Here is an 8,783-nt window from a genome sequence, read left to right as displayed (position 1 = left end):
CAACATTTTCACACAGAGGGTGGTGTGTGTGCGGAATGAAGTGCCAGAGGAAGTGGTGGATACAGTACAGTCACAATGTTTAAAAGACAGTTGGATAAGTCCATGAATAGGAAAGGTTTGGAGGGATATAGGCCAGGAGCAGGCAGATGGGACTAGTTGAGTTTGGGATTATGGTCAGCACGACTGGTTGGGCCGAAGGGTCTGTTTCCGTGCTGGATGACTCTATGACTAACTCCTGCTTGAAAACATTCAATGCTTTAGCCTCAACTGCTTTCTGTGGCAGAGAATTGCACAGGCTTCCCCCCACTCTCTGGGTGGAGACATTTCTCCTCATCTCAGTCCAAAATGGCCGACCCTGTATCCTTACAGCCTGAGCCCCTGGTCGTTGAGAATATCCTTCCTGTGTTTAACCTGTCAATTCTTGTTAGAACTTTATAGGTTTCAATGAGACTCCCACACTTCCTCCTTCCACTTTCCCATCCTTCTAAACTCTTAAATGCTTCTCTGCTTTCCACTTCAAGGACTCCCTGCAGAAACTTCTGGAAGCATTTTCCATTCTGCCAATGAGGAAGGACAGCATTAATTTTACGCAATCCTGCTGACAGGAGTTTTACTCATTCCTGAAGAGTTGAGGGATTTCTTTAGCCTACGAACTGGCAGATAGGGTCTCAATCTGACGTCACGTTCGGCAGCACAGCACACCCTCAGCACTGCGCGGCGAGGTTAATGCCTGGGCTTCATGTTCAAATCGCCGGACTGGGACTCCCACCCAGCACGGTTCTGACCGACTGAAACTGCTTCCCACTGAGCCACCGACTTCCAGAAGATTCCCAGGATTGAAGTTCTGGTCTACCCTGAGTTGGTTCAACTCAGATGGACACAGAGAAAGTGAGATCGAATATGGGGTGAGGGGCCGTAAGGACTGCAGATGCTGGAAGTCAGAGTCTATAGATGTGGAGCTGGAAAAGCACAGAACGTCAGACAGTATCGGGGAGCAGGAAAATTAACATATCGGCCCAAACCTATTGACCATGGAGATTGAGGCCCTGGGTCTGACTGTGCGGCATTAATTTTTCCTTTATTGTTTCGTAGGATTTGCTAGTTGCTGGACAGGGTTGGACATCTCCAACTGCCCTTGAACTGGGTGGTTTGCTCGGCCACTTTTGAGTGAATCCCTCTGTGTCTGTGGGTCTGGAGTCACGCGTAGGCCAGGTCAGATAGGGATCTGTAGTTCCCCTCACAGCCACCCCCAGTCCTGAAGAAAGGTTACACCCAAAACGTCAACTTCTCCCCCTCCTGATGCTGCCTGGCTTGCTGTGTTCTTCCAGCCTCCTCCTTGTCTACCTTGGATTGTAGCAACTACAGTTTTTTTTTGTCTCTAGGCCAAATAAGGACGGCGGATTTCCATCCCAAAAGGGCGTGAGTGAAATAAATCGGTTTTTGCAACAGTCACGGCATCCTTATGGTGTGCAAAAGCAGGCCATTCAGCCCATCGACTCCACACCGACTGTTCAAATAGCAGGCCATCCGCCCCTCCCCAACCCCATGCATTTCCCATGGCCAATCCAGCTAGCCTGCACATCCCTGAAAACTGTAGGTAATTCACCTTACCACGCACAGCATTAGGTTGTAGTTTTGACAAAAGTTTCATGGTTGCCATCACTGAGTCTAGCTCTCAACTTTGGATTTGTTCAATGGACCTAAATGTGATTTGAACCACATCCACAGAGCATTAGTCTAGTCTCTTGGATGGCTTGTCCAGTGACATTACCACCATGCCTACCCATTGCTTCTTGGGCCATTGACAGACATGTAGGTTTATCTACAATCTTGAGTTTGGGATTGGTCAATGCTGGGATGGTCTTTGCCTACTATTGCTCACATTCACCACCTTGTGGCTGGAGTAGGGAATACCACCTGCAATTCTTTTGCTCACCACAAGGCGGAGCACTGAGTGGCAGGGCAGAGCCAGGAATCAATGTCATTATTTCGACTTTTTACCTCTAGACATTTTGACATATAATGGATCCGAAATCCCCCAGCCTGCCCAAAATAGAAAGCTAGGTGGTATTGTAGACAGTGTACATGATGGTATGAAATCACAAAAGGATATTCATGATTTGGAGGTGCCGGTGTTGGACTGGGGTGGACAAAGTTAAAAATCACACAACACCAGGTTATAGTCCAACAGGTTTAATTGGAAGCACTAGCTTTCGGAGCGACGCTCCTTCATCAGGTGGTTGTGGAGAGTAAGACTGTAAGATCCAGAATTTATAGCAAAAGTTTCCAGTGTGATGTAACTGAAGTTATATTTTGAAAAAGACCCAAATTGTTTCAATTCAAGACCCAAACAATTCGGGTCTTTTTCATTATATAATTTCGGTTACATCACACTGGAAACTTTTGCTATAAATTCTGTGCCTTGCAATCTTACTCTTCACAACCACCTGAGGAAGGAGCAGCACTCCGAAAGCTAGTGCTTCCAAATAAACCTGTTGGGACTATAACCTGGTGTGGTGTGATTTTTTTAACAAAGAGATATTGCTAGACTCAGTGACTGGGAAAACCTGTGACAGACAGAGCTCAATGTAAGTAAATGTGAGGTTATCCATTTTGGACGGGGAAAGCATAGATCAAGTACAGTGCTCTCCTCTCCATTGGGGAAACAAAGTGTAGACTGGGCGACCTCTTCGCAGAACACCTACCCTCTGCCCGCAAAAAAGACCCTGAGCTTCCAGTTACCTGTCACCTCAACACCCCACTCTGCTCCCTGGCCTACATGGTAAAAACAATAATTGCAGATGCTGGAAACCAGATTCTGGATCAGTCGTGCTGGAAGAGCACAGCAATTCAGGCAGCATCCAACGAGCAGCGAAATCGACGTTTCGGGCAAAAGCCCTTCATCAGGAATAAAGGCAGTGAGCCTGAAGTGTGGAGAGGTAAGCTAGAGGAGGGTGGGGGTGGGGAGAAAGTAGCATAGAGTACAATGGGTGAGTGGGGGAGGGGATGAAGGTGATAGGTCAGGGAGGAGATGGTGGAGTGGATAGGTGGAAAAGGAGATAGGCAGGTAGGACAAGTCCGGACAAGTCAAGGGGACAGTGCTGAGCTGGAAGTTTGACCCTCAGGCTTGCTGCAGTGCTCCAGTGAAGCTCAGCGCAACCTGGAAAAACAGGACCTTATTTTCCCCTCGGGGACCCTGCAGAATTCTGGACTCAATATCGGATTCAACAAATTTAGAGCTATGGAGTTAGGCCACAGATCAGCCATTGAATGGTGGAACAGACTCAAAGGGCTGAATGGCCTACTCCTATGTTCCTACATGTGAAGGGAGACACCCTTCAGTCGGGTACTGCCGACACTCCGTGTCAGGGATAGCCTCCAGGGCTCGGGCACAGTCAGTCAGCCATTCAGGACAATCAGGGTCGAGTTTACCCTCCTCGTTAGGTGTGAGGAGCCAAAGGTCAGGCACCCCTCCGCCCGCAGTGACTCTTTCTGCCCTGCCGTGTGCCCTTTCCCCCAGGATCGAGGGAAAGGGATGGATGAAGTGGGATGAAATGGGGGGGGGGGAAACTACAGCTGGTGGAGGTGGGGGTAGGGTGGGGGACTACAGCTGGTGGGAGGTTGGGGTAGGGTGGGGGACTACAGCTGGTGGAGTTGGGGGTGGAGGGGGACTACAGCTGGTGGAGTGGGGGTAGGGTGGGGGACTACAGCTGGTGGAGGTGGGGCTAGGGTGGGGGACTACAGCTGGTGGAGTTGGGGGTGGAGGGGGACTACAGCTGGTGGAGTGGGGGTAGGGTGGGGGACTACAGCTGGTGGAGGTGGGGCTAGGGTGGGGGACTACAGCAGGTGGAGTGGGGGTAGGGTGGGGGACTACAGCTGGTGGAGGTGGGGCTAGGGTGGGGGACTACAGCAGGTGGAGTGGGGGTAGGGTGGGGGACTACAGCAGGTGGAGTGGGGGTAGGGTGGGGGACTACAGCTGGTGGAGGTGGGGCTAGGGTGGGGGACTACAGCAGGTGGAGTGGGGGTAGGGTGGGGGACTACAGCAGGTGGAGTGGGGGTAGGGTGGGGGACTACAGCTGGTGGAGGTGGGGCTTAGGGTGGGGGACTACAGCAGGTGGAGTGGGGGTAGGGTGGGGGACTACAGCTGGTGGAGTTGGGGGTGGAGGGGGACTACAGCAGGTGGAGTGGGGGTAGGGTGGTGAGACCCTCTGAGTGTTTGAGTCAGCAGCGCAGTGGGCACATGCAGAGTTAGTAGCCTGGGGTGGGGAGGGAATTGGACGGGTAAGAGAGACCAACGGAAGGTGTTGTGGTGGGGGTATGCGCCGGGGAGATAGTGAGAGTGTTTGAGGTGGAGCCTTGGTGGGAGACGGGTTGAGTGTGTGGGGATAGCGCAGAGATGATGGCAACACTTTCCCGGGCAGTGTGGAGATGGTCCATTGATTGCAGCTGAGACCGTATTGACCCGGGGGGCGGGCGCAATCCCAGACCAGGCTGGCATGATGGCCTCCTCTGTTGGCCCTGGGCACAGAAAATGCCCCTCCGTTGAACCATCCATTCACCAGGATCTCCAGCTCTCCGTCCGCAAAGCCGGGCGCCAACAAGCATCAGGCCCCCAAACCAATCAGAGCTGCCCTGGAGCACCAACTTGTGACCGAATGCACAATGGCCTTTCAAGGATGGTGCCAGGGGCTCTGGAATGTCCCGGCAGTGACCAGTAGTTCCAATTACAGTGAGTGGGAAAGCCAGGAGAGTATTGGGCAAGAGGGGCGCGGTAGAGTGTTTACTGAGGCAAATTTGGCACGATATCTTGCCAGGTCTTACAGAAAGGTACCCGCCCTGAAACTCAACTAAAGTGACACTTGACTAAAAAATGGTAAGATTCTGAATGAGCTTTATTGCCGCATGAGTGTGTGGAATCTTCACAAGGCACCACCTTAACGGCCCCACCTTCGGCACAACATACAGATTCTTCTGTACACGTTCTTAGGAAAATAATTAGAAAAGTAAAGAAATAAAAATGCCCAGCATTACGGATCGTAGGAGTAAATTAGAAAAGTCAGAGAAATAAATTTCAGAATAACATTCCTTCCAGCCCACACTGACACCTTGCCTCCAGTCCGCACGAGGCCTCGAATCACCTCAGGGCTGAGACCATGTCAGGCCAAAGAATCACCACATGTCACCGAAAGACTGCCACGCCAGGCCGAGAGAACACCACGCCGGGCCGAGGGAACACCACGCCGGGCCGAGAGAACACCACGCCAGGCCGAGAGAACACCACGCCGGGCCGAGGGAACACCACGCCGGGCCGAGGGAACACCACGCCGGCCGAGGGATCACCACGCCAGGCCGAGGGAACACCACGCCAGGCCGAGGGAACACCACGCCGGGCCGAGGGAACACCACGCCGGGCCGAGGGAACACCACGCCGGGCCGAGGGAACACCACGCCGGGCCGAGGGAACACCACGCCAGGCCGAGAGAAAACCACGCCGGGCCGAGAGAACACCACGCCGGGCCGAGAGAACACCACGCCGGGCCAGGCCGAGGGAACACCACGCCGGGCCGAGAGATCACCACGCCGGGCCGAGGGAACACCACGCCGGGCCGAGGGAACACCATGCCGGGCCGAGGGAACACCATGCCGGGCCGAGGGAACACCACGCCGGGCCGAGGGAACACCACGCCGGGCCGAGAGATCACCACGCCGGGCCGAGGGAACACCACATTAGGCCGAGAGAACACCATGCCGGCCGAGGGAACACCACGCCGGGCCGAGAGATCACCACGCCGGGCCGAGAGATCACCACGCCGGGCCGAGGGAACACCACATTAGGCCGAGGGAACACCACGCCGGGCCGAGAGAACACCACATTAGGCCGAGGGAACACCACGCTGGGCCGAGAGAACACCACATTAGGCCGAGAGATCACCACGCTGGGCCGAGAGAACACCACGCCGGGCCGAGGGAACACCACGCCGGGCCGAGAGAACACCACGCCGGGCCGAGGGATCACCACGCCGGGCCGAGAGATCACCACGCCGGGCCGAGGGAACACCACGCCGGGCCGAGAGATCACCACGCCGGGCCGAGAGATCACCACATTAGGCCGAGAGAACACCACGCCGGGCCGAGAGAACACCACGCCGGGCCGAGAGATCACCACGCCGGGCCGAGGGAACACCACGCCGGGCCGAGGGAACACCACGCCGGGCCGAGGGAACACCACGCCGGGCCGAGGGAACACCACGCCGGGCCGAGGGAACACCACGCCGGGCCGAGGGAACACCACGCCGGGCCGAGGGAACACCACGCCGGGCCGAGGGAACACCACGCCGGGCCAAGAGAACACCACATTAGGCCGAGAGAACACCATGCCGGCCGAGGGAACACCACGCCGGGCCAAGAGAACACCACATTAGGCCGAGAGAACACCATGCCGGGCCGAGAGAACACCACATTAGGCCGAGAGAACACCACGCCGGGCCGAGGGAACACCACGCCGGGCCAAGAGAACACCACATTAGGCCGAGAGAACACCATGCCGGCCGAGGGAACACCACGCCGGGCCGAGAGATCACCACGCCGGGCCGAGGGAACACCACGCCGGGCCGAGAGAACACCACGCCGGGCCAGGCCGAGGGAACACCACGCCGGGCCGAGAGAACACCACATTAGGCCGAGAGAACACCACGCCGGGCCGAGGGAACACCACGCCGGGCCGAGGGAACACCACATTAGGCCGAGAGAACACCACGCCGGGCCGAGGGATCACCACGCCGGGCCGAGGGAACACCACGCCGGGCCGAGAGAACACCACGCCGGGCCGAGAGATCACCACGCCGGGCCGAGGGAACACCACATTAGGCCGAGGGAACACCACGCCGGGCCGAGAGAACACCACATTAGGCCGAGAGATCACCACGCTGGGCCGAGAGATCACCACGCTGGGCCGAGAGAACACCACGCCGGGCCAAGAGAACACCACATTAGGCCGAGGGAACACCACGCCGGGCCGAGGGAACACCACATTAGGCCGAGGGAACACCACGCCGGGCCGAGAGAACACCACATTAGGCCGAGAGATCACCACGCCGGGCCGAGGGAACACCACGCCGGGCCGAGAGAACACCACGCCGGGCCGAGGGATCACCACGCCGGGCCGAGAGATCACCACGCCGGGCCGAGGGAACACCACATTAGGCCGAGGGAACACCACGCCGGGCCGAGAGAACACCACATTAGGCCGAGGGAACACCACGCTGGGCCGAGAGAACACCACATTAGGCCGAGAGATCACCACGCTGGGCCGAGAGAACACCACGCCGGGCCGAGGGAACACCACGCCGGGCCGAGAGAACACCACGCCGGGCCGAGGGATCACCACGCCGGGCCGAGAGATCACCACGCCGGGCCGAGGGAACACCACGCCGGGCCGAGAGATCACCACGCCGGGCCGAGAGATCACCACATTAGGCCGAGAGAACACCACGCCGGGCCGAGAGAACACCACGCCGGGCCGAGAGATCACCACGCCGGGCCGAGGGAACACCACGCCGGGCCGAGGGAACACCACGCCGGGCCGAGGGAACACCACGCCGGGCCGAGGGAACACCACGCCGGGCCGAGGGAACACCACGCCGGGCCGAGGGAACACCACGCCGGGCCGAGGGAACACCACGCCGGGCCGAGGGAACACCACGCCGGGCCAAGAGAACACCACATTAGGCCGAGAGAACACCATGCCGGCCGAGGGAACACCACGCCGGGCCAAGAGAACACCACATTAGGCCGAGAGAACACCATGCCGGGCCGAGAGAACACCACATTAGGCCGAGAGAACACCACGCCGGGCCGAGGGAACACCACGCCGGGCCAAGAGAACACCACATTAGGCCGAGAGAACACCATGCCGGCCGAGGGAACACCACGCCGGGCCGAGAGATCACCACGCCGGGCCGAGGGAACACCACGCCGGGCCGAGAGAACACCACGCCGGGCCAGGCCGAGGGAACACCACGCCGGGCCGAGAGAACACCACATTAGGCCGAGAGAACACCACGCCGGGCCGAGGGAACACCACGCCGGGCCGAGGGAACACCACATTAGGCCGAGAGAACACCACGCCGGGCCGAGGGATCACCACGCCGGGCCGAGGGAACACCACGCCGGGCCGAGAGAACACCACGCCGGGCCGAGAGATCACCACGCCGGGCCGAGGGAACACCACATTAGGCCGAGGGAACACCACGCCGGGCCGAGAGAACACCACATTAGGCCGAGAGATCACCACGCTGGGCCGAGAGATCACCACGCTGGGCCGAGAGAACACCACGCCGGGCCAAGAGAACACCACATTAGGCCGAGGGAACACCACGCCGGGCCGAGGGAACACCACATTAGGCCGAGGGAACACCACGCCGGGCCGAGAGAACACCACATTAGGCCGAGAGATCACCACGCCGGGCCGAGGGAACACCACGCCGGGCCGAGAGAACACCACGCCGGGCCGAGGGATCACCACGCCGGGCCGAGAGATCACCACGCCGGGCCGAGGGAACACCACGCCGGGCCGAGAGATCACCACGCCGGGCCGAGAGAACACCACGCCGGGCCGAGAGAACACCACATTAGGCCGAGAGAACACCACGCCGGGCCGAGGGAACACCACGCCGGGCCGAGAGAACACCACGCCGGGCCAAGGGAACACCACGCCGGGCCGAGAGATCACCACGCCGGGCCGAGGGAACACCACGCCAGGCCGAGAGATCACCACGCCGGGC

This window comes from Chiloscyllium plagiosum, unplaced genomic scaffold (assembly GCF_037043375.1).
Source record: "Chiloscyllium plagiosum isolate Xiang-an unplaced genomic scaffold, Cpla_swu_hap1 HiC_scaffold_47, whole genome shotgun sequence".
In the NCBI taxonomy this organism is placed as follows: Eukaryota; Metazoa; Chordata; class Chondrichthyes; order Orectolobiformes; family Hemiscylliidae; genus Chiloscyllium; species Chiloscyllium plagiosum.
Note: the sequence above shows the minus strand (reverse complement) of the source record.